Raw genomic sequence first — 24,710 nt, forward strand, 5'->3', positions numbered from 1 at the left:
CAGTGCCAAGCCAGGGACTGGTTGGTAACTGGATATAGGACTCTACATAACTTGATAGAAAGTACCACCCAACACAAGAGAGCCGTGACAGCTGCTTGATAGCTGGTGTTGGAATTGATCCTGAGTGAGAGTGTGTGTGTGCGCGCCTGTGTGTGCGTGTGTTGTGACATTTACCTGCACATGTCTAACCTTTGCAGAAGCCTAGCTTGTGTTAATTTGACTTTATAAAATCCTACATATTTTCTATTAGGCAAAAACTATTGAACAGACATTGAATGAAAAGAAACTAAAGTACAATGAAATCATTCAGGTTCTAAACTCATTAATCATAAGATACTGAATAACAGACAAGAATGACTCTTGCCCCCAATATCCATATAAAACATGGGTGCTGTGGCCCATGCCTATAATGCCAGCACTGGGCAGGACAGTCAGTCAGATCTCTGGAGCTCATTAATCAGTCATTCTATCCAAATTTGTGAACCCCAGGGCCCGTGAGAGACTCTGTCTCAAAAACTAAACTGAAGAGTAATGGAGGAAGGTAAAAAAAAGAAAAAAAAAAAAAAAAAGAATGACTCTTGCCTTGGTTTCACTGTTTGGATAGTGTCCTTGCAAGAATTAATAGAGGCTTAAATACTGATAGGGTAATGAGAGCATATGGATTTATGTTAGCTTACCTAGAAATGTAGGAATAATATAATTATGTGTTTTCTAGTATGTAAATACATGAATCATTACACTTGTGTTTGAAGAAAATCACACACTTGTCAGAAGTTTCTAGATAGTGTTAATTGCTACAGAATGCACATAAAGAATGATGTCCTTCTTTAGGGCAGTGGAGTTCATTTATAGGTACATGCTTTCGAAGGATTAAAATTTGGTTCCCAGATTAACATCACTCCATAGTTAATTAGCAAGGAAGGTTGAAATTTCATCATTTTTACCCTTTTAACTCCTCTGTGGCTTGGACTGTATCCCATTTATATTTCTATCTTAAGTACTCAACAGAGAATTCTTAAAATGGCCTTTTAACTGTTTCAAAAGCAAGAAAAATAGTAAATTTATGGCAATTACATTCAATGTGCCTATGGTTACTCTACTTATCAGCCACAAGGGGGCCCTCTAGCACCTGCATTTTTATCTTCTCTGAGACTCACTTTAATTGAGCTGAGTATCAAATTTTACTGGGCCCAATTCCAATTTAGAGGCCAACCAGCTTGTTGAAGATGAAAGCGTTGTTGGATTAAAACTTAATGTGAGAACGTCAGAATGTGCTGATACTAAATAAGAGGTTGCTATCATAAGGTGTAGATGTCAGGCTGCGATCATTTTCAGAGGCCAATTCTATAATTCAGGAAGTTGATTTAAATAGCATACATAATTCCCAAAATCGTTTGATTTCACTGATTTATAATACGGTAGGGGGATAGGTTTTAGTTCAGTAACTCTTGCAATGCAGGAGATAAACATGGGGTCTCATGCATGCTAGGTAAGTCTTAACTGCTTAGCTGCATCCCAAGCCCAAAAGACTCCTAACAGATGAAATAAAAATGTTTAATTGTTCCCAAAAAAGATTATCCATATATTTTTCCTCTATTCTATTGCAAAGAGAAACAATATAGAGCATATATAATAACCCAGAACTGGACATTCAATGACATGTTCTATAATGACAATAGTAATCAAAGAACTAAAGCATGTGGGATTCACATTCATACTGCAATGTTGCCGTAGAGTAGTTCTAAGTATAGGAGCTGGTGCCATGTTTATTACAAGCACAAGTGGTTCGGCACTGTACCTAGAATCACCAGAATTGAGTGATAATCAATGACTTTCGGTTGCTCTAATTTTGTTCTTGTTGAGGACATAGTCTCCAAAATTTATCCCTTTTAAACAGTTACCTATATCAAAGTTGGGCTTTGGCAAGAGGAAAGTGACAAAATAGAGTTTACAGAAATGATTACGGAGCCATAGTTTGGTGGCTGTGCAGGTGACACACATAAATAATGTTGCACACTGTATGATTTGGAGTGTTCAGTTTTGTGGAGATACACTGTGGCCAAGATACTAGCAACATAGGAGTGTTGTTTCTACCATCAATGTGCTTAAGGGCTTTTTTTAGCTACATAAGAGTTCCATTTGACACTATCAATCCCATATATTATTATTATTATTATTATTATTATTACTACTACTACTACTACTACTACTACTACTACTATTTTGGCTAGGGAAATTCACAGCATAACAAAGTATGAGGTCGTGGGTGTGGCCCCTAAAAAAGGTGATAAAAAGTCACCTAAAAAAGGTGATATATACCTTAGCATATATACTCCTTACATTTAGTACTCATAAAACAGTTCTAGGCATAAAGTTTGTCTTTCATATCTAACCCACCCATAAAGGCAGATTTTACACACATACATAAAAGCATATTTAGTGAGAATGACACATACACCTGCTGCGTTTTCTGCTCCTCCTCCTCCAGTTCTGCCCATTAGTGACTGAGTACAGACTTCAGTACAGATTTTATTTTAGTAGTAACTTTACAAAGCTTCATGGACTTCACATGAACAAAATGTCCCTGGCTTATCCTTAGAACTTCCATGCCTGTTTCCTTTTCCTTCTTTCTTTCCCAAGTCACACACAGTCCCCATTTAATAACTTAAACATGAGTCCTCTAAACTTATTCTGTGTAGGCACCCAATCATCTGAACTGTGTTGAAGAACAAGTCACGGTCTCCCTAAGTTTTGTTTTTGAAATGATGCATTCTGCTTATCACCAGCACTGGTTTTGATGTGGCCCTTACTGTGGTGTCAGGGGATTCTGCTCATGGTGGCTTGGCCTTGAGCACTTGGGATGCAGATGGCAGAAACTTGGGGTGGAGAAGAACAAAAAGAGGGCAGCCTCCCCATTCAACAAGGCTCCCCATTCAGAATTTTCTCACACCTCCCAAAAGAAAAACAAAGCATTCAGCACATGGGCCTATGGGAGACATTTCAAAGTGTAACAAATTTTGGTAAAGTGTTCTGGGTAGTTTTTGTCAACCTGTCAGAAATAAAAGGTACTTGGAAAGAAACCTCAATTGAAGAATCGCCACCAACAGATTGGCCTGTGGATATGTATGTAGAAACTTTTCCTGACCGCTCATTGAAAGGGCCCAGCCTGCTGTGGGTGGTGCCACCACTGCCAGGAAGTTTAAGAAAAGCAGCTAATATGAGTTTGGAAGCAAACCAATGAACAGCTTTCCTCCATGGTTTCTGCCTCTGCCCCTGCTTGACTTCTTGCCCTGACTTTCCTCTATGGTGGACTGTGGTCAGGATACATAAGCCAAGCAAAGCCTCTCATCCCCAAGTTGCTTTTGTTCATGGTGTTTTTCACAGCAGTAGAAACCAAGATAGTAATTGTTGTTGGGAAATGGGATCCTGCTGTGACAGGCTTCACCTAGTTTCAGGGACAGTTTTGTAGAGGGAACTTGGAAATTTGGGCTGGAAAAGCAGTTAGTGTTCCAAGCCTAACAGACTATTCTGTGAGGCTTGGAAGTTAATAATGTTGAAAACAAACCAGAAAATGAAGGGCTGTCATGAAGTTTAGGGAGAAGTTTGAGAGTCCCACAAAAACCCTATTAGGAGCTGTTTGTGTGATAACTTGACTGTAGTTTCTGCTCAGCTAGAACTGAATAATCATCTATGATTAATAAAATACCAGCACCACTAACATGAAACCTTTGATTTCCTTAGAGAATAAGAGCTGGCTAGCTGGGTATGAAAAATCAACTGCAATTAAAAAAAGACCAGCATCACTGTGGCAAAATCTTCTGGAAAGTGTTTACTCACAACCACTACACAGAAGCTGGGGTCTGGAGTGACTCAAGGCTGAACTTGGTAATGGCCACTAAGAGTCTTTCACATGGTACTGGTTTTGGCAACATGAAATGTGCAGTATTGGAGAGATCATGGAGAGAAACTAATGGTTGGAACCATATGCCAGTATCAGAGTCCCAGAAGAGGCCAGGAAAGGACATCAGTGAAGGTAAACCGTGGAGACCCCAACATATGGATATGTTAGCACTCTGGAATGGCCACCAAGGACAGCACTAGGTAGAGGATGTGGCCTGAACATATCAGACAAACTGTACTATTAATGGCAGAAGCATACAGTTGGGGCTATCCACACTCTTTGGAGCCAAAAATATCATAAGTGAGTTCTGGATGTTGGAATTTTAAAGAGTTAAACTGTTTTATACTTTTATTCTAACATGAGACATGGGGGACAAACAAGTAAGAAAAAGGTATCGTTGACTAGCAATATGTTTGTGTATGAAAGTTGACTGTGGGTCAACTTTGCTGGTGAGTTTTTGTCAACTTAACACAAACTATGAGAAAAGGGAATCTCGATTGTAAAATTGCCTCCATGAGATTGGCCTGTGGGGATATCTGTGAAATATGTTCTTAACTATTGATTCAAGTGGGAGGGACCAACCCACCTTGGATAGTACCTCCCAGGGCAGGTTTTCCTGAGTTGTGTAAAAAAGCAAGCTGAACAAGCCAGGAAAAACATTCCGGGAAACAACGTTGTTCCATGGTTTCTGACTCAATGTGCTGTCTTGGCTTTCCTTAATAATGGATTATAAACTACAAACTAAATAAACCTTTCCTCTTCTGGTTGCCTTTTACCACAGTGGTTGATCCCAGTAACAGAGACACAGACTAGGACAGTATCGATTGCCTTGGCCCTGTATATTTCTTTAAGGAATCTGAATAGTCTAACAGTAGTATTTCAATCTCCTAACATGATTTGAAAAAATGAATGGTCACAATCTCAAATGACCGTTTCTTTTCTCTTGCCCAAGACTAGTATACTTTTCAAGTATCTACTTCCACATTCGCCAACATGCTTCTCAGCATTGCTCACACTGTCTCATGGTCTGCAACAACAGCAACATTTCCTCATGAACAGAGCAGCAAACTATGACCAAATGTGGTGGCTTCTCTGAAACACAGATGTGGACACAAATGCAAACCTTTCCTCCAGCTGTACTCTAGAACGCAGCAGCTCACTAAGTTTTTACATTAGTTTCTCCTTGTGGTTGTTCCTCTCTGCCTTTCATCAGAAGTTGCCTCAGGTGTTTTACTAGGTATCACATCTCTCTTATATTAGCCATGCCTCAATCACCAAGATCTATCTGTCAAGAATAACCTTATTTCTATGCCCATAAAAATGAAGCAAGAATTCTTAACTAAGTGTTCTATACATGTCATCTCTTCTTTGCCTCCCATTTAACTCATTCTGTTTGAGTCAAGGAAATCTAATTCCTCGAGCATTATCTATGTCAAGATATTTGAATATTGGTCAAAAGTCCTTGTGATTAGGGACGTACAAGCTCAAAGCACAATGATAAATGGTCTCACACTTATTCGGATTGCTGGTATCTAAAAGACAGGAGATGAAGAGGCCAATGAGAAAGTGAAAAAGAACACGGCACCGTTGGAAGCATGTGAATTGTGTGGCGATTGTGGAAGACCATATGAAGAGCAGCATTGTGTGCCTGCAGACCTAGCAGTAGGGAGGCGGAGGCGGAAGAAGTTCCACAAGCTCACGGGCAAACTCTGCCTCTGAAAGACAAATCAAAACAAGGGCACCAACAGTACAGAGGTTCCCCGAAAACTAAAAGCAAAGCTTCCACATGGTCCAGCAGCTTCACTCTTGTGTACCTATCCAAAAGAGTCATTTACCATAGCCTATTTTGAATCAACTAAGGTGCATCACTGGATGAATGGAAAATGTAGGGTATATATAAAATAGAACACTATTAAGCTTTCCCAAAGTAATAAACTCTGTCATTTGCAAATGAATAAAGCAGGAAGATTTTTTGGGGGGTCAGGTTAAATACATGAGACACAGAAGGGGTGCCCGAGTCCAGCCCCGGCATTAGTCTTCTTTCTCGTGTTGGTTCTTCTTGAAGCAGCGGAGGGGGAAGAGCGTCGGCGGAGGGTAAGACTTTGTCTTACGAGATATTTAGGGTTGCTGTATAATAATAAGTTTACTTATCTAAGTCTAAGTTACTATGTTACTGTAGCTGATTTGCTTATCTAAGTCTAAGTCATTATGCTCTGCTACTGTAACTGACCAGCCTTCTGTGTTCCTCTGAGGCTAGAAACTGCAGTCTCTGGCATTTAGCACTTCATTCTCAAACAGCAGGAGATAAAGTAGAGGATTAATTGCTAGAACCTTTTCTCTTTTTACCCTATGACCCTTGCTTTATCAGGCTTGGGGGAAGTTTGGAGCAATAAACTTCTATTGAACCAAGAGAAGTGAATAGCGCTTGCAGAAGGAAAAACTTTTACACAGGCAGATATGCATAAACTTATATAAGTTCATATACAGATTCGTGAATGTACATTTATTCATTTCCACTCAACCAGTTGGGCTCAGTTTACATACATTCTCACAATTACATTCTTACACATACACATGCATACACTCTCACAATTACACACTTACACAGACATCCATACTTACATATGCATATGGAACAAAAGACCAAGCACCGGTACAGAAAGAACTCACTCATTCTGGATGAAAGATGAGTTCCAATCTTTATTGCATAGATTATGAAATAGCTTCTACCCTTTTAATGCTAAATGAATTAAAGAGAAAATTGTAAGAGAAAAGGCTTGTTCCTTTTAATAAGACTAAGCCTGCCTTGCTATTAAGGAATGACCTGTTCTGTCCCATGGTAAGGAGAATCCTGCCTGCTCCTTCTCCTCTCTCCAGTTTCTTTTTTCCCCCCTCTTTTCCTCTGCATTCTGCACATTGCTGTCTTAGTATTTTAAGTTACTTATAGTCTCTAAGTTATTCCACTCTGCATTTCTTCTCAGCCCAGGTCTCCTTAGATCAGTTCTCCTTATCTCAATTCAGCTCAGTTTTTAGATCAGTTCTCCTTTGATCAGTCCTAAATCTTCAGCTCAATCCTGTCCAGCTCAATCCTGACTCTTCTCTTTTATCCTCAGCACTTAAACATCATTCAGAATACACAACCACATGTTGCAAAGTTCATCACAGGTTCACATAAAAAGTCAAACCATAAATTGAAATAGAAGATTACAACAGTGTACATTTACATGCATATCCATTAGTCATAATTATCTGACTGAACATCCATCACCTGTCTCAGCCCCACAGGTTTACCGAAGGATTAAAACCATAACTAAGTTTTTAGTGAAGTTTGCATAGATAAACCCAGTCAATATTTTATCCTCTGTCCTTGCACCTATAATAAATCATTAGTTCTCTTTTTATGACCTTTGGTTAATTGTTTTACAACCTCTTGGAATGTGCTCTGAGTAGGAGAAAGTCTGGTTACTATCTAAGAGCAATTATCTGGTGACACTTGAGAGACTGTCAGAGTTCTCACTGCAGTTTTGATTATCAGGATGATCACCTGCTAGTTATTAGCTTGTCCCGTTATGGCTCCCAACAAAAGGAAAAGTACTACAGATCCCTCACATGCACATGGAAGAAGTCATGGAAACAGAGAAGAGTGGTTTCTGGGAACTGGGGGATAATCCTTCATCCCTGTAATACACACAAGGTTTCTCCAGGAGCTCAAGAGTCACAATTGTTTTTTAATTAAATTTGTTCTCTGACAATTACATGCATGTATGTACTATGCTAAGCATATATGAACTAGTCTCATCCTCGACCTATACCTCTATCCCTATAATCCCCCTGCCCCTCTTTCTTACAGGTATCATCCCAACATGTAAGCATTTTTGTTTTAATTTTTTTTCTTTATTCTTTTCTCATACAATGAATCCCAACAACAGCCTCCCCTCTCCTTCTCCCTTCCAACATCACACCTACCCTCTCTGCCAGATCCACTGTTTCTCCATAACCCTCCAGGAAAGAGCAAGCCTCCCATGGTATCAACTGAACACAACATAACACAATGCAGTAAGACTAAGCCTAACTTCTCATACCAAGCTGAATGAGGCAACCCAGTAGGTGGAAAAGGGTTCCAAAAGCAGCAAGAAAGTCAGAGGCAGCCCCCAATTCCCATTGCTAAGAGTCCTACAAAAACACCAAGCTTATAACCATAACATATATGCAGAGGCTCAGATCCTTGCATGGTCCATGATTGCTGCTTCAGTCTCTGAGCCACCATGAGCCCTACTAAGTTAAGTCTGCAGGCTGTGCTCTCATGGTGTCCCCGATCCCTCTGGCTCCTACAGTCTTTCCTCCCCTCTTCTGTAGGGTTGCCTGAGCTCTGCTTTGTTTGGCTGTGAGTCTCTGTATACCCCCCATCAGCTGCTGGACAAGGATGACAGTTAAGGTAGGTCACAAACTATGAGTATAGCAGAATGCCATTAGGAATCATTTCATTGAGTTTTGTTTTTGTTATTGCTGTTGTTAGTCATATTTGCTTCTATCCTAGGTCTCTGAGCCATCCAGCTTCTAGATCTTGGCTATCCAGAATGTATTCGGCATGGGCTCCCTCTCAGGTCTTGAGCCTCAGCATAGGCCAGTCATTGGTTGGCCACTATCACAAGCTCTGAACCCCATTGCCCCAGCACATCTTGCAGGCAGGATAGTGACCCACTATCTTAATCAGACTGTCTAGGTGGTTGAGGGTATGGTTTGGAGATTGGGGGGGCTCTTCCTTTGGTGCGCAAAGACAATGACTGACCCTCTCAGAATCCATCAGTTGGCAGTAGTTCATCAATGGGGTAGTATCACCATGATCCCCTTCCAGGTCAGTGCTTGTTTTGTGGACAGGCACAGGTTTCTGCAGGCAACCACAACTTCTGTGAGGTCATGTTTGAAATGGCTATGTCATTTTTTGTAGACATATTTCCCAACCCTTCTCACCATTGCCTTACCCTTAAATTCTGTCAAGGTCCATGAGAAAGGAACAGCAAACAGCTTTAGAACTCATGAAATGTGGCCTGTGGTCAAGTACAACCTCAATGGAGAAAGGCAGTGCCCTGAGGGCTGTTGTAGAGTTTTGCTGTGCTTGTTGCCATCACATCACATCACATCACATCACATCACATCACATCACATCACAATCACGTAAAATCACATGCCTCATAATCTATGAATTGTATGAAACTCTAAGGTGGCTCCCAGACCCTCTCTGAACAATATCATTGGCACTTACAATAACAGTGAATGATCTTTGTCAAGGATTGCTCCTGGAGCAGATTGATGATTCAGTTACTACCTTCAGAAAGATACCCAGAGATGTAGATTGTTAGCAATGACCACTAACTACCCTTAGAAAGAATTTAGAGATACAGATTGGTCGTAAAGGTAGGCTAACGTGTTTTTGTTAGTGGCTCTGATGTAGAAAATCTTATGGAACAATTTGAAGCTCAGAAAGTCACAGCCTAGTTAAGCTGGGGTTATTTTAAGGTCAGGGTAGAAGAATGATGGCAGACTCCAATAGCACTGGCCAATGGGACTCTTCTGCTGAAGCTGTACTGGTGTTCAAAATGATGATTAATTTCTTGTACCCATTTTTTTGCCCTCAGTTCCCTGATATAATGAAATAAAAAATTGTTAATGAGTAGATGTGCACCCTGAGGATGCGACTCTTTCTCCCTCTTTCACAGGCCTCAAAAAGGTTCTTCTTGAGCTTCAACAACTTTTTCTTCAGCCTCCAAAGAGTTTTTTGTCATCCTCCCAGGAAGTATTCCACTGGCCCCAATGACTCAAGCTTTGTTCCCTCAGGGAAAAGTATGCTGAGGGCAACTCTACACTCCGCCTCAGTTTACCCTGTGATTTCAAAGCTAGTCTTTGGCAAAATTCTTTCTCTTCTTGCTCCTCAATGTTCCCTGAACCTTGTGGGCTGGTGATGTAAATGTCCTATTTAGGGATAACCATTCAAGTCACATTTATTCTATAGGCTTAGATTTTTCAAAACATATTTTTAATAAGGGTTCTTAAATGCTTTAATGTCTCCTCTATCCCATTACCCACCAGAGATAGTGGTAAGGAAAGATTAATAGAGCAAAAGAGGATGTGGATCTGTTTAGAAATATTTATTTGGAGCAAATCCAATCCACATTGTCAGGATATTAGTTCAGTTCACATGAATCATCAGTAGTAGCTCGATCCACTCACGAGCACCACTCACGAATCAGCAATGGCGGGTAGATCCAGAAGAAACCAACCATAAGGCTCTGTCAATCAACTTGAGTCTGTGGAGAGACCACAAAAGCTTCCAGAACACCACCAGAAATTTTCTGGCCCATTTTTCTCTATGAAGTCACGACAAACAAAGAATGGTAAGGTGTGGCAATATCATCCAGTATCATCCTCTGTCTGTTGGGCTTCATTTATATCCTTTCCAAACATCATGTGTTCTCTCAAGCACCGGTTCTAGCAAAGCATCACATGCCCCATTTCCAGGCTGCCTCTAGAAAAATACCACATGACTGGTCTTAGCAAAACGCCCTCTCATGTGTCTGCTTCAGCAAAAACATCCTCTCATAAGATAGTTTCCAGAAGAACATCACCTGACACAACTGAGTCTCCAAAGAAACCAGAAATTTCCACTTCATTATTCTAAGCTTTTTGAGTAGCCAACAGTCTGCACTTACAACCATCCAGAGCAAAAAGAAACATCGCTGAGTAAGGTTGAGATCAGTATTTGTCTCTGAATATAAGCACAAACATATAATCTGCTCTGTGCCGGGTCAATTTAGCCAAACAATTGGAGTTAGTTTCCCTGTAGGGCCTTTGACCACACTGACATGAGCTTTTGGCTGGATTTAGAGTGTCAGATTTATATTCCCTTCCATGGAGCAGGCCTTAAGTCTAACTCAAGAGGAGTATATTATCCCATAAGAGTTTTGCTACTATTAAACCAGCAGGCACACCTTGCCTAGCTGGTTGGAGGTGTAATTTGTACAGGTCACATTATAAATTATGAGACCATTAAAGCCATATTTCCGTAGAAAATTACATAACTTACATGTGGTTCCCTATTTTTTCTTCTAGTTCTCTCAAAGTTTCAACTTTGATGGTGAGGTCTTTGGTCAGTTTACATTTATTTTGATAAACAATGTGAGAAAGGGCTCTATTTTCCATCTTTTATACAGTTTTTCCAGTTTTTCCAGTACGACTTGCTGAAGAAGGTTATCTTTTCTCAGTTGTGCATTTTTTGTCTCTTTGTCAAAGATTAAGTGGTTATAATTACAAGGGTTAATGCCCAGGATTTCCATTCTCTATTATTGATCAATATGACTGTGTTTGTTCCAGTACCATGCTATTTATTTCTCTTGAACTCTTCATTTTCAGCAAATGTTATTCATTGATGTAGTTGGTCAAGCTGAAAACCTTTGAGTTATCTGTAATTTATTCCTCTTCCTTTCATCCTATCTCCCTTCTCATCCATTATTTGTCTTTATTTATTCAGCTTAATCACCTTATCTACCTTCACCATCAAGTAGTCAATCTCTCTTCTGCACCATGAAAACAGAATCATGTCATCTGTAGACAAGGACACTTTGACTTCTCCCCATCCTATTTGTTTTCTTTTAGTTTTGTGTTCTTGTCTTATGCTCTAGCTAAATGTTCAAGCACTAAATTAAAAAAGGAGTAGAGAAAATCAAGATACTTGTCTTATTCTTTATTTTTTGTGGAAATATTTTGACTTTTTCCACTTAGCATGATGTTGGATACAGGCCTGTAGCATTTATTTTGTTGAGATATCTTGTCAGAAGTCTATTCTCTCTGGGGCTTTTATTATGAAGGTGTGATGGATTTTGTTGAAGGACCTTTCTGGATCTACTGAGATGATCATGTAATACATATTACATAATATACGTTATCATGAAATGTATATTTAAAAAGAAATACCTGATTTCATGATTAGGCTCTCCTTTCATGTTTCCCTACTAAGCTCCCGTCCCTTGATGACTCTGATCTAAATTACAAAGACTTGAAGATTTTAAGGATGAAATTTTAAGTATTTTGAAGAATGTGGTTTCACTCATAGATCACATAGCCAATTTTTTGAACCCAAGAAGACATGAATTTTCATCAAGTTATAACTATTTATTGCCACATTGACCCTTTGAATTATTTTAGTAATTCAGGATTAAAACTCCCATGAGTGTGATCTTATCCCAGGGAGTTTATTCATCATATAAATAAGTGCCCTTTAAAGAGGAGAAATCAGTTAAAGATGCTCATTAATTCAACAAAAACTTATTAAAAATTTATATCTGCCAAGTATAGTGCTTGGTTCTTTAAGAAAGAAAGCATTGTAAGAAAACTGGCTAATTGGCTTTTAAAAATTAACTTTCTTAAAGCCAATTAGGCAAATGATCTAAATGATCCATTTGTGGAGTAACCAATTTGTCAATTTAGCTAAAACGAAAAGATTGTAGAAACATTTGCCTGCTTTTAACAAGCCTTTTATTTGGGATGCCAACTATTATATATAAAATATATTAAATATAAAATGAATTAGTAGTGTTGAATGTCACATATTCATAGGTACCATATTCATATGCAGCAGATATATACAAACATACACGTACATACATACATAATTATACAAACAAATGTAATCTGGTTAAACAGACTAGTGTTGACGGTGGTGAGGCTCAGTGGGAAGAGCAGCTCTAGTGGACCAGGTAATGCTCTTGGTTAAGTAGAAACATCAAATAGGATACAAGAGAACAGAAAGATGGCTGAGAGAGTAAAGACACTTGTCACCAAGTCTAATGTTCTGAGTTTGACCCCCGAGTCTCTCTTGCCAGATAGAAAGACAGAAGTGACCACTGAAGGTTATCCTCTGACTGCCAAATACCCATTTTGGCACAGGCACCCTCCCCCCAATCCTTCAAGCAATTGGGACAGATATTGGAACAAAGATTGCCTTTTGGAGCAAATAAATAGCATGTGCAGTGCCCGAGTAAAGAGTGTATTAAAGTGTGAAAACAAACAAACTTGGGATTTTGCCATGGTTTTACAAAAAGATAAAGGTCTAACTGGGCGTGGCAGCACAGGCTGAGAGTTTGAGGCCAGCTTGGGCTGTATAGTAAGACCCCCATCTCGGGGTTGGGTATTTAGCTCAGTGGTAGAGCACTTGCCTAGCAAGCGCAAGGCCCTGGGTTCAGTCCCCAACTCTGAAAAAAAAAGAAAAAATAAGACCCCATCTCAAACATACACATTATACACCTCTCTCTCTCTCTCTCTCTCTCTCTCTCTCTCTCTCTCTCTCTCTCTCTCACACACACACACACACACACACATTGTTTTTATTATTTACATAATGAATACTGGGTTTATTTATAGGAAAAGTGGGCAAGGGGAGAGGGGACTCATTGGAACGAGGTAAAGGGATGGAGAGGGGACTCATTGGAATGAGGTAAAGAGATGTTGGTGAAATGATGGTAGAAAGGACGAGTGTTGAGAGTGCACAACGGGAGGGTGACATGTCATGGAAGAAAAGTATTTCTTCCTGTAAGAGAGAAAGGTGAAAGTATGAAAAAAGAATTCTAAAGTTCTAGGAAGTTTTTAAAGAATTACAGAAAACTGAAAGGCATATGATATACGGATGCATACATTCTGAAATTATTTAAAGTTCTAGATTTCATTTAATCATCATTCACACTTTATTTCACACATTTTCTTTGGTCAAACATGTGAAGTTAATTGCATCATGATGTTGGGGCCCTAAATGCTTCAGCATGCAATTCTAAAGCATGAGCACCCCCTCCCCAAACCCCCAGAATGATATCTAGCCAAATGTTTCCTCCATGTCTTTTAATACTTGGTCCTTATTCAGCTCCCTTAAGCATCCTGTAAGAACAAAGTATTTTGAAAACTAGAGTGTGTAAAGCAGAAGGATGAGGTGGACAGTCAAAAGATCAAGAGGTTCAAATATTAGGGCCGGTGAAGACATCACCTTGGCGACATCCTCCTTCAGGAGGGATGAGAACCACGCAGTCCAGAAGTGGAAACTGATCTGTATCTTATTCTTCTGCTGCCTGGCACCCTTATGGACATTACGGCAGTACCCTGCTCCCCAGCAAGCTCTCTCCAGAGATCTACCACTCAAGGCTCCAAAAAGAGTAAGAATACTGGCTCCAGCCACACAGCTAAGCTCTCATTCCGTTGGGTGTATCTCCCTAATCCAACTGCTTAATGTCACCGTGCCTCAGTCTACTGGGACAGCTGGGCTAGTGCTAACAAGGAGGGTATCAGTTGCTGTCAGTTATGTCTGCTCTGCCATAGGGACACGGTGTTTGGGAAGCTTCCAGCTATCAGATAAAGTTTTATTTTATCATTATCAAGTGAAGGGATAGCGCGATCCTGTGCGAAGGAAAGTGAATTGCAGTTCGTGTATAAGGTGGTCTTATAACTAATCTAAGACAATTAATGAGCATATACCTCTAGAATTTAAAAGAAGGAAAGTAAAGGTGGGGAAAAGAGGGGGGAAGAAAGGAGGGAGGGAGGGAGGGAGAGAGAGAGAAAGACACACACACAGAGAGAGAGAGAGAGAGAGAGAGAGAGAGAGAGAGAGAGAGAGAGAGAGAGAGAGAGAGATCGCTTATTTGCAAGTACGCCTGTGTATGTCTGTGCCTGTGAAATCCCAGAGGCACAGCAGACCAACTGGGGGCGGGGCCGGTCTCTGGCAGGCAGGTTCACCCAGGCTTCTGGGGCGAGTCCCACACGCAGGAGCAGCTCCCAGAGCCAAGCAATTTTCAGCACAGGCAGCTTCTGCAATCAAGCGACTGGTGCAGACTCTGCAGCACCAGCTCTGCGATGGGACACCTGTGGCCTCAGGGACCTGGTTTTCTCTTTGGGTGCTTTTGTGTGCAGCAGATTCTCACACAGGTAACGCAGTGGGGGAAGGTCGGGAGCCCATCCACAGACCCTAGTCCTACTGGGTAGCAGGGAGGCAAGACCACCAGCCATTTGCACTGAGCAACCTGGGGTCCTGAAAGGCCTGACAATGGCCTTCTTCTGATGCATACAGACACCTTACAGAGAGACTGAAACAGAGGTTAGAACCCAGAGAAAGATACCAGTAGGGGTAAGGCTAGCTGGAGAAACCTCTCTTAGAAACATTGATCAGTACTGGAGTAGAACTGAGGAAGTTCCTCACCTCCCTCCAGAGTGACATAATTGAAAACAAAACAAAACTGCAAAAGTAGCTGGGTGAAGGGCAGTAGGCACCACCTGAATTCTACCTCTCCTTGTTCTCCTTGGTTCTCCTTCTCTACAGAAGGGAAAGCAGGTCCCAGAAGGCCAGGAATGGGTGGTTGTGTTGTGGCGGGTGTCAGTCACTTCCAGGGTAAGCTGCCCAGTATCTTCAAAGCAAACCCCAGGAGAGGGCTGGGGAGAAAGTGATAAGAAATTGGAGTTGTGTGCTGAGATAAGGAGAGGGTGAACTTGAGATAGGAGAGGCAGCAATGTCTGGAGCTAGGATCCAGCTCCCTGCAGATAGATCCTCTCTTGGCTCTCTGGGGCAGGGACTGGAGATAGGAACATATTACAACAAAGGGCAAACTCAAGATCTATACCCACCTGAAGCTCAGAGACGTTGGGTCCGGGCGCACGAGCCTCCATTCCGCTGACGAGTTTAGGCTGCCATAAGTCAAGGCACACGTTTTCAGGCAGCAATGAACCACTCCATCATAAGTTCCTTCATCTTTTTTGCAATGATCCATTTCAAAGATTAATTTTTGGGGCTGTTCTGCTCTTAGTGCCTTAGTGTTCTGTACGTACTCTAATAAATTGTTTGTGCTTCTAGTTAACTTGCCTCTATGTCCTCTAGGCAGCAAATAAGATACCTTTAGCTACTGTGCAAAGTATTTCCTGGCAGTGTTAAACAATTGTGTATCGTTTTCAAAGAAACAAAGCCGCTGGCTTTTTCCCCCGCTGGTCCAGCAGCTTCTATTAGAACCTCCCTTCTATTTCTGAATGGTAGACCTAGGCTAACTAGTTCATATTTGCCCTTCAAGATGCAGTAGAGGAATTCCATTCTAGAAACCGGAGTGGTCTCAGAAATATGAGTGAAGTGTTTCTTTCCATGCCACCCAGGACCCTGTGGTCTTTCTGTCATTTTGATCTAAGCTAGACTTTAGGGAGGCTAATATGAATGTGCCCTTCTCTGTCTGCAGGAAACTTGAAGAGTGGCTAAGTGGTCTTTTCACTATGCACTCCGCATCATTAGGACACTGGAAAGCTGTCAGCAACTATTCTTAAAATGCAGCATTGACCTTTGTCCCTCCTAGCACTGCACTTATATGATAGTGCTAAAAACATAATGTTTCTCCACACAGGTGTTGCCTATGCTCTTAAGGTGCTGAGGGCAGGTATGGACCGTAGCTAGAGGAGCAGGTCAGAAAGCTAAGGTTTTGCTAGTGTGGTATAATATGGTAGATACGAATGTTGAAGATGGTTATGTTATCCCTTACTCTTTGTAAACCCAAGAAAGTTCAGGAAAAGCCAGTGAGCATTGATTAAGTTATTTTAAGTAACAGTTCATTCACACCTTACAATCTGAATGGGAATTGTGATACTTGGAACGAAGATCTTGATTATGTCCCCAACTATCAGCCTTGTGTGTTTTTAAGGTACCTCTGAGACAGTCCCCAAAGTGACAGAAGTTATACCTAAATATGGCAGCATAAACGGAGCAACAAGACTGACCATCAAGGGAGAAGGTATGCTTGCCCTGTGTGCATCCACATGCAAAGCATCAAGAACGAGACGACGCTTTCTTCTTTTAGCTTTGTGGTACTGGGTTCCACATTTTTATCCCACATAACTTAGGGCTTCACACATGCTAGGTGGGTGCTCTTCTCCTCTTAGAGTTTTATGGTTACCATAACTGCCCACACAAAACACATATCACTGGAATAATCTTTGCACTTGGCCACAGTGGCTGAATTCTTCCTCCTGGATAGTAATTAATATTCATTTATTTTAATTGAATTTAATTAGTAAATTCAATTAATACAAATAATTAAAATTAATGGCTATTAATTAAAATGAAAGCCAAACAAGCCCACATTCATGTCAATGTGATCATTCGACTCTAATTCTAATGGCTCATTTGATACTGAGAGATCTGGACTTAGTGGCTAAAGTGAGGAAAAAGGAGTTTCTTGTACTCAAGTCTTCAGTTCTTTTCCTTACTCCTCACAGGCCTGGTGATTTTATGTTCAGTTCATAGTTGAAACATAACATGCTAGGGGGTGGAGAGGCTGGATCTTGGTAGGGAAATGGATGTTAATGAAAGATGTAAGGTAACAGAAAGCAAAATGTGGGCTCCTTCCTGCTGCCACCTAAGCGCTATCACGTGCTGTATCAAGACATGAGTTATGTATGATGCTGCCTCCTTGCTGGGCTCAGAATGAAAGCATGGAAGGTAGATACATTTAAAGTGCACCTCCTCCCAGCGGAGATAAATGCATGCTGCTATGACCCACCAGGCCTCTGTAATACAAATGGCAACCGTACTCAGACACTAAGAACTTTTGGAGAACATGAAAGAAACACTTTTTTAAAAAAAAAATTTAATCATTTTTTTTTACAGTCCAGACTTTATCCCCCTCCCAGTCCACCCTCTGACTGTTCCACAACCCACATCTCGCCCCCCACCCCCTATCCCCGTCTCCAAGAGGATGTTCCTACCCTCTCACCCCACCAGATCTCCCCACTCTCTGGGTTAGGTGCAGCTTCTCTGACTCAGTCTGGAAGTCCTCTGCTGTAGGAAGCTTAACAACAACTAATTATGTCTTTAAAATAAGAAATAGGCCTTTGGAGTCAGAAGTTGGCATAGGGAAATAGTTCTTCTGTCATATGTATTAAAAATGTATTTGATTTCTATAAAATTCAATACCTCAATGTCATGCTTAAAACAGACTATGTTCCTACATGGTGAGAAATACACATAGTTTCCTTTTTGGTGTATAGTTAGGAGTGGGAAATTATGTATTCGTTAAAAAAATTTTAAGACATCTTAATCTTATCTACTTTAAATTGTAAAATGCCAGTAAGCATTTGGATATACTTGGAAGCTATGAGGTTTTCATCAGAAATTTAAATGCCAGAAGAGGAAAGTTCAGGTTCAAAAAGAAATCAAGACGTCCAAACATTTCATGCTTCCTTCAAATGTGAACTTCTGGCATAGGAACCATGACCACAGTTTAGTTACACATGGCTGCTTAGAAGTTTTCAGAGGGCACCATTCCTTAGTTGTAATCGCTTGAGGCAATTAGGCTTTCAGACTTCTCTGTGATGAAACAAAGTGTCAAAGTAAATTTTGCCTTTTCCTTCTGACCTCTACTTCCTGATTACTTTTGCCCAAGTGTAGAGCTGAACTCGACCCCATTTGGAGACACCTGCACCCTCCCCGTATGTCTTTCCCTTTCTGCTTTAATCACACTCTGTAGCCAACTCATGCTGTGCTGGTGTGTGTCTTTCTTTTCAAGCTGAGAATAAATGTTTTTACTACTTTAGAAAAGCAGCATTCAGCATGGTGGATGTCAGGAGCTGGGAGCAGGTGGAAGGGTGGGGATTGGCTGAATTAAACAAAGCTTTAATTATGAGACATGGATATGATCTAGAGCATGGCCCACATTTGTACAGCATAGTATCTTACTGGTAATGACTTGACTTGCATACTGAAATTGTGCTAAGACACTAAGAATTTTGTGATTATTATAAAAATGAATGAAAGCACCTAGAAAGAAACACGTAGAGATGATGAATGCGTTTGTAGAAGTGGGTATATTTTAATTCTCTAAGCTGATAAAATTGTATATAGTACTTAAGTATGTATAACTTTTATAGGTTAGCCATACTTCAGTACTATAGTTTTAAACAAAAAAGTCAATTTAATATAGGGTTTTGGGTGTCTGTGATGTACATGGCATTTGTACGAGGCAATGACTTGCAAACCAAAGCTCATGAACTAATATTTTATTTTATAAAACTTATTATGCAAAAGCAAGATATTTGAGAACGTATTAATTTGAAAGTTGAGTTCTCTGTGAATCTGCCCACAAGCAAATTGATTACTGACCCTTCACAGTATCTAAATGACTCTTGGCTCTTATAAGGCAAAGATTTTTTATGGATTATTTGGTTCAAAAGGCTATGCTATGATTGGAGGTTTGCATTGCTCAGTGGTGGCTTGATTGACCAGTAGACCTGAGATCATGGGTTGTACCCCAATCACTGAAGGGAAAAAATACAACTGGGTTGCTTTTGAGGGGGCATAAATATATGCAATTACAATTATGGTGTCTAGCCAATGTTTTCTAAATGATGATATCATAGAAGTATCTGCCCTTATACAGTGACTGACTTGATAACAGGGGTGCTCATTTGGGTAGTCTTGGTGTATCCACAACTGCATTGATTGTTTTGTTTCAAGTTATATTTATACCATTTGATTCTCTTCCCAGCTTACTTGTTATGTCTCTTTTAAAAAGAGGCGAGGCGTTGGTTACCTTTTCTGTTTATCTTATCTCTATGATAATAGCTGGCACATAAACCGTGTGTTGAAGTGTTTGGTCACATTACGCTTTATATTTTGGAAAAGATGTGGGTTTTGGTTGTGTCCCACTGGCATTTAATGTGACTTTACATTGGAGCTGGTTAATTCTGCAACCAATTGCTTTCTCATAAATATTTCTCCCAGTTGAGTTTTCGGTACTCACAACTTTGGAACAGAGTAACATAACCAAGGTACCTGGTATCTACTGAGCTTGATTTTTGTTGTTGTTGTTGTTCTTCGGAGTTTAAATTTCCATGTGGAAGGACTGCTGAAAACAAAAAACTGGGAAGTTTGCTTGTGATATGCTTCAGGATGTGACATATATGTTTATGTTAGATGTATACTACATCAATGATAGGTCAAGACAGGTCTGTACTTGGGCATTCTGAAGACAAGTGCAGTATATAGTAATGATGATGATGATGATGATGATGATGATGATGATGATGATGATGATGATGATGATGATGATGGTATTGTAGCTATAATATTAAACATGAATTTGTCTAAGGAAAACCATAGAAAGATATGAGGAAAATCATATTGGTTTCATTCTTCCTACCATTCCTTTGTATCTTTACTCCTGTGGCTTTATGACATTTAAGGACATCTTGCTTTCATGCCAGTTTTGTAAACCTGAGAAACCATAACAGCCTACACTGTGCATGACAACGGCCAGCTTACTCAACAGTGCCGTTTTCCGTGACAGCACTGTGGGCGTTACCTCTGGATTGCTGCTATCAGAAGAGCCAGCCCTGTGTGCCTGGCAATTCTTGTCTCCAGGTTTTCGTCAAAAGAAAAAAACACATCAATATGTAAGGAATTTCCATCCCAAGCCTCATCCTTTCTGTTTCCAGGGCACACCCAACCCTTCCTGTAATTGTGTGCTTTGGAAAACTTCCAAAGGTGTCAGCTTTTTACCCAATGACTTATGTAAAGTAGACTTAGAATCAGTTTTACTAAAAAAACTGTTTTGAATGTTTTTTTTTTTTTTTATTCCTTGGGACTAAGTTAACTGAAGACCTGTTCTACACTTTTTCAGCATTTATTTTTATTTATTTATTCTCCGCTTGTGTTTGCCCTGCCTGCTTACATTTCGTTGTATCACATACGTGCCTAGTACCCATGGAAGCCAGAGAGGGTGTCAGATCTCAAGGAATTGGAGTTACAGGCGGTCGTGAGCTGCCATGTGGATGCTGGGAACCAAAGCCAGGTCCTTCAGAAGAGCAGCTAGTGTTCTTAGCTACCAAACCATCTCTCCAGCCTCATTATCCATGGTTCTAAGGCAAAATGTACAATTAAAATGTTTAAAAGTCTTGCTGATAGGGCTGAAGAGATGGCTCAGTGGTTAAGAGCACTGACTGCTCTTCCAGAGGCCCTGAGTTCAAATCCCAGCAACCACAAGGCGGCTCACAACCATCTGTAATGGTATCTGATGCCCTCTTAAAAAAGGATTGGGGATTTAGCTCAGTGGTAGAGTGCTTGCCTAGCAAGCACAAAGCCCTGGGTTCGGTCCCCAGCTCCGAAAAAAAAAATAGTCTTGCTGATTTTCTTCATATTATCCCTGTGGTTTTTCTTGGACATCTTTACATATGCATGTATGATATTATAGCTATTTCTAAGGTAAAACCAGTATCATCATTTGTTAGTGTTATTATTGGATATCACACTTGTCTTCAGAATGTCAAAATTCAGACCCACACTAACCTATCATTGACACAACATGTACCCAATATAAAAATAAATGCATGTGTTGCATCCTGAAGCATATCACAAGTAAAACTTTCCATTCTTTGGTTCCAGCAGCCTTCCTGCACAATACAAACTCAATGTGAACTCCAAAGATAAGCAAACGTTGGCGAAAGCAAACGAGTGGGTTTGAAAGTGTTCCACTTGCACTTTTCATGGATTTTTCCCCACAATTCTATTTTTTTTTTTTAGCAACTATCTTTATAGTTTTAAAACTTCAAATCAAGTGATAGTATCTTTTGCATGCAGGATCTATAGTTGCGGTTTTGTTTATCTATGCTGGGTAAGTGGTCTGATTAAGGTTTCAGTGTTGAGGAATAAGGTCTCTATCCTTTGCTAAGTTTCTTCTTTTTTTCATTACACATGCAAGAAAGGACAGGAGAGGGATTGAAAGATAGGGAATGGTAGAAGTTAAATTTGGAAACAAGTAAGAGTGTTTGCTGGATCCTGTGTTGTTTTTAAAAGGGATGTTAGCCCTGCACCTAAACATTGGTGCTTTTATGACTGGGTGCAAGTAATGAATGAACTTCTGGATGAGATCTATGGAGCTGACACCAAGGTAAGAACTATACACACTACTTAGCATCTCAGACAGTCCAACAGCAGGGATGATGGGGATTTTTCAAATGAGGAGAATAAGGGAGTTTATAGGTTGAACTTAAAGTCAACCTGGCAGGAAAAGCTGGCCCTAGGGCTCCAGCCAGGAACTTACAGTCTGAAGCCTGGACCCTTTCTATGAAAAGGCACCACCACAGAAGGCTTTACCTGAGCTGGAGGCCAGGAGCTTTGGCGTATGAAAGGAACCCATCACAATGAAGTCTTCCTATGTTAAACTAGGCAGCGTTGCATACATGTGATGTAGAGGACCTTTGGAAAACAATGAAAATGGGCAGTAATTTAACAGTGAGTCACACCATCTCTTCCTGAATATATTTATGTTTTCCTAATGTTAATTAGTATAATAAACAATATTTGTGTCATGGCGCCATTTATATTATTATAAACAGTGTAAAACACAGGAATTAAAGTTTATTAACCCTTCAAGGTTTATCATGTTTTGTTCATGTTCATTGATAATTGATATTAAGTTATTGTTCTAGGGATATAGTCTGAAATGAATTATGTTATGAAATTTAAGCAACTTATAAACATACATGAATGACACAGCAGAAAATGTTTTGGTATAAAATAAAAGCTTTGGTGATTTCATAATCAGCAGAAGACAAAACTTTGCCATACCAAAAAATGTATATATTTTTAAAATTCAAAATTTAAGTAATCTGGATAAAATTGTAAGAAATTAAATTTGTAAGAAAATTAGGCCTTAAGTAATTCCATAAATGCATATGATCTACATTTACACTAGAATAACAGTAAGTGCCCCTTTAACATTATTTGAAGAACATTTAAAGAAGTATTTTAGTTAATCAACTATTATCCAAACTATTATCATTTCTTCAGTTTTTTTTACTGTCTTAATATTATTTAACATCATGAACTATTTTATGCATTGTCTCCCACAAAGTACATGGGTTTTAAACTGAACTAAGTGGAAATTATCAGTACTATTTATTAGATTTATTTTATCAAGCATTTTGAGTACATGATTAGGGAGTATTCATTCTGCTTATCATAAAGAAGTAGTGATGTTTTGCTTAGTGAGAATGGGGAGGAGTGTATCTGGAATTCATGGTATTTGGGGGCTACACTCTTGGCTTCTGTGTCTAAGGATAATTGGAAAAGGGTAATTGCAGCTACATGACTCATCAAAAGGAAGGCAGTTAGGACTTCTGACCCCTTAGAGATGAAGGTTGCTGTTACCTCATTAGCTTCAGCACTGTGTAATGAGAGACAGCTATAAAGGTTGACACGGAAGAGACATGATCAATATTAATTACAGACTTGACACTAGCAAGCAGCCATGGGCCTGTACCTTACCTTTCTAACTCTCATGTAATGGATGCTCAGTAGCTTTTAGCTGGCTGTCTTTTTTGATACTTAGATAAGAATTGTGTTTTAAATGTGGAGCATAAAGCACTCACACTTGTAAATTCCACCAATCATTTAACTTGAGCACGAGAAGTTGGGTTCAAGGCCAGCCTGGGATGTATGACACCCTTCATTTAAAAAGAAAAGAAAAGAGAAAAAAGAAAGAAAAGAAAATGCAGGGCACAGCAGGTTTTTGTAGTATAAGAAAGAGTCTTTACTTGGTCTTTTTTTTCTTAAAGTTACCTTTACATATTCTTGTTCTTGCTTTTGTTTCTAACGTTAACTTCAGCAAATAGGTTCCTGTGTACTCTCGCTCAGTCTGTATGTCTGAATTCATTGTTGCATCAAAGGGCTTCACTGATAGAAGTAAATATTGGAGTTTATATAGTATGCCCACAGGAAGCTTCAATATACAGGATTGTGGACTATGTATATGAAAGAAAGTGTGATCTCTCCCCTACCCAACCCTTCACCACCTTATGTGTATTTTAACAAAAAAATTTCATGAATAGGTTAATTCAAGGCCAATATTTATTTTCTCAAATAGTATGAACATAGGAATAAATATAATATAAGTCTAACTTCCTTCAATATTATTCATTATTACATTATGAATGGTTTCATGCTGTGTTATAACTGTCAGAGCCCAAGAAGTAGAATGCCATTAATAATTGTTTTATTAATTTTGCAGGTTTTTCTCAAGCAAGTCAGTTCAACTATGGATCTGACAATATTGAACTGGGAAACCATGTGCAATTAGTTTCTTCTTTCCAGTCAATTACTTGTGATGTGGAAAAAGATTCAACTCATTCAACTCAAATTACATGCTATACTAGGTCTGTTTAAATGTACCTTTAAGAACCTTAGTTTCAACATGTCAGAAGTCAATTATGTATATTGGCATTTTAGCAGTTTGATCGTGGTGCTTATGCAGGTAACAGCGCTGGTTACCAGTTGTTATATTTGATTTCATGATGTTGACATTAGTTTATTCCTTTGCTATGGTTGATTTTAATGCTGTTAATACATGAGGACTCCAAAAATTCATAGTCTGCATCTATTCTACTGTTATCATCACTATTACTTTTATCATTATTGGACTCCTCTAAATGATGAATGGCTACTATTAACCAATAATGATGTGCCTCAAAATATTCAAATCATGCTTTCCTGTTCAGTTTGATTAACCTTATTCCAACCTTCATACTCTTACTACAATTAAAAATGATCATTTTGTATGGTGATATTTCAAATTCTTTGCTATCAGTTCAAATTGATTTCTGTTATTAATTTTTTGGGGGGGAGTAAACCATTTTAAAAATGCAACCTTTAATACTAACTTAAACACATGCTCTCAAGGGCTTTATCTGCATTAGACTCACTGCCTGACTGAGGGCTGTACAATCTCTACTTAAGGGGAAGACTTGATTAACA

The 24,710-nt window shown here is 39.6% G+C and overlaps 1 protein-coding gene across 1 annotated transcript in view; it reads left to right on the top strand.

The window, feature by feature from the left end:
* Emc2 (ER membrane protein complex subunit 2) overlaps positions 1-24,710 on the top strand; it is an 894,248-nt gene that overhangs the window by 829,461 nt on the left and 40,077 nt on the right. The window lies entirely within an intron of this gene.

This window comes from Rattus rattus, chromosome 1 (assembly GCF_011064425.1).
Source record: "Rattus rattus isolate New Zealand chromosome 1, Rrattus_CSIRO_v1, whole genome shotgun sequence".
Classification (NCBI taxonomy): Eukaryota; Metazoa; Chordata; class Mammalia; order Rodentia; family Muridae; genus Rattus; species Rattus rattus.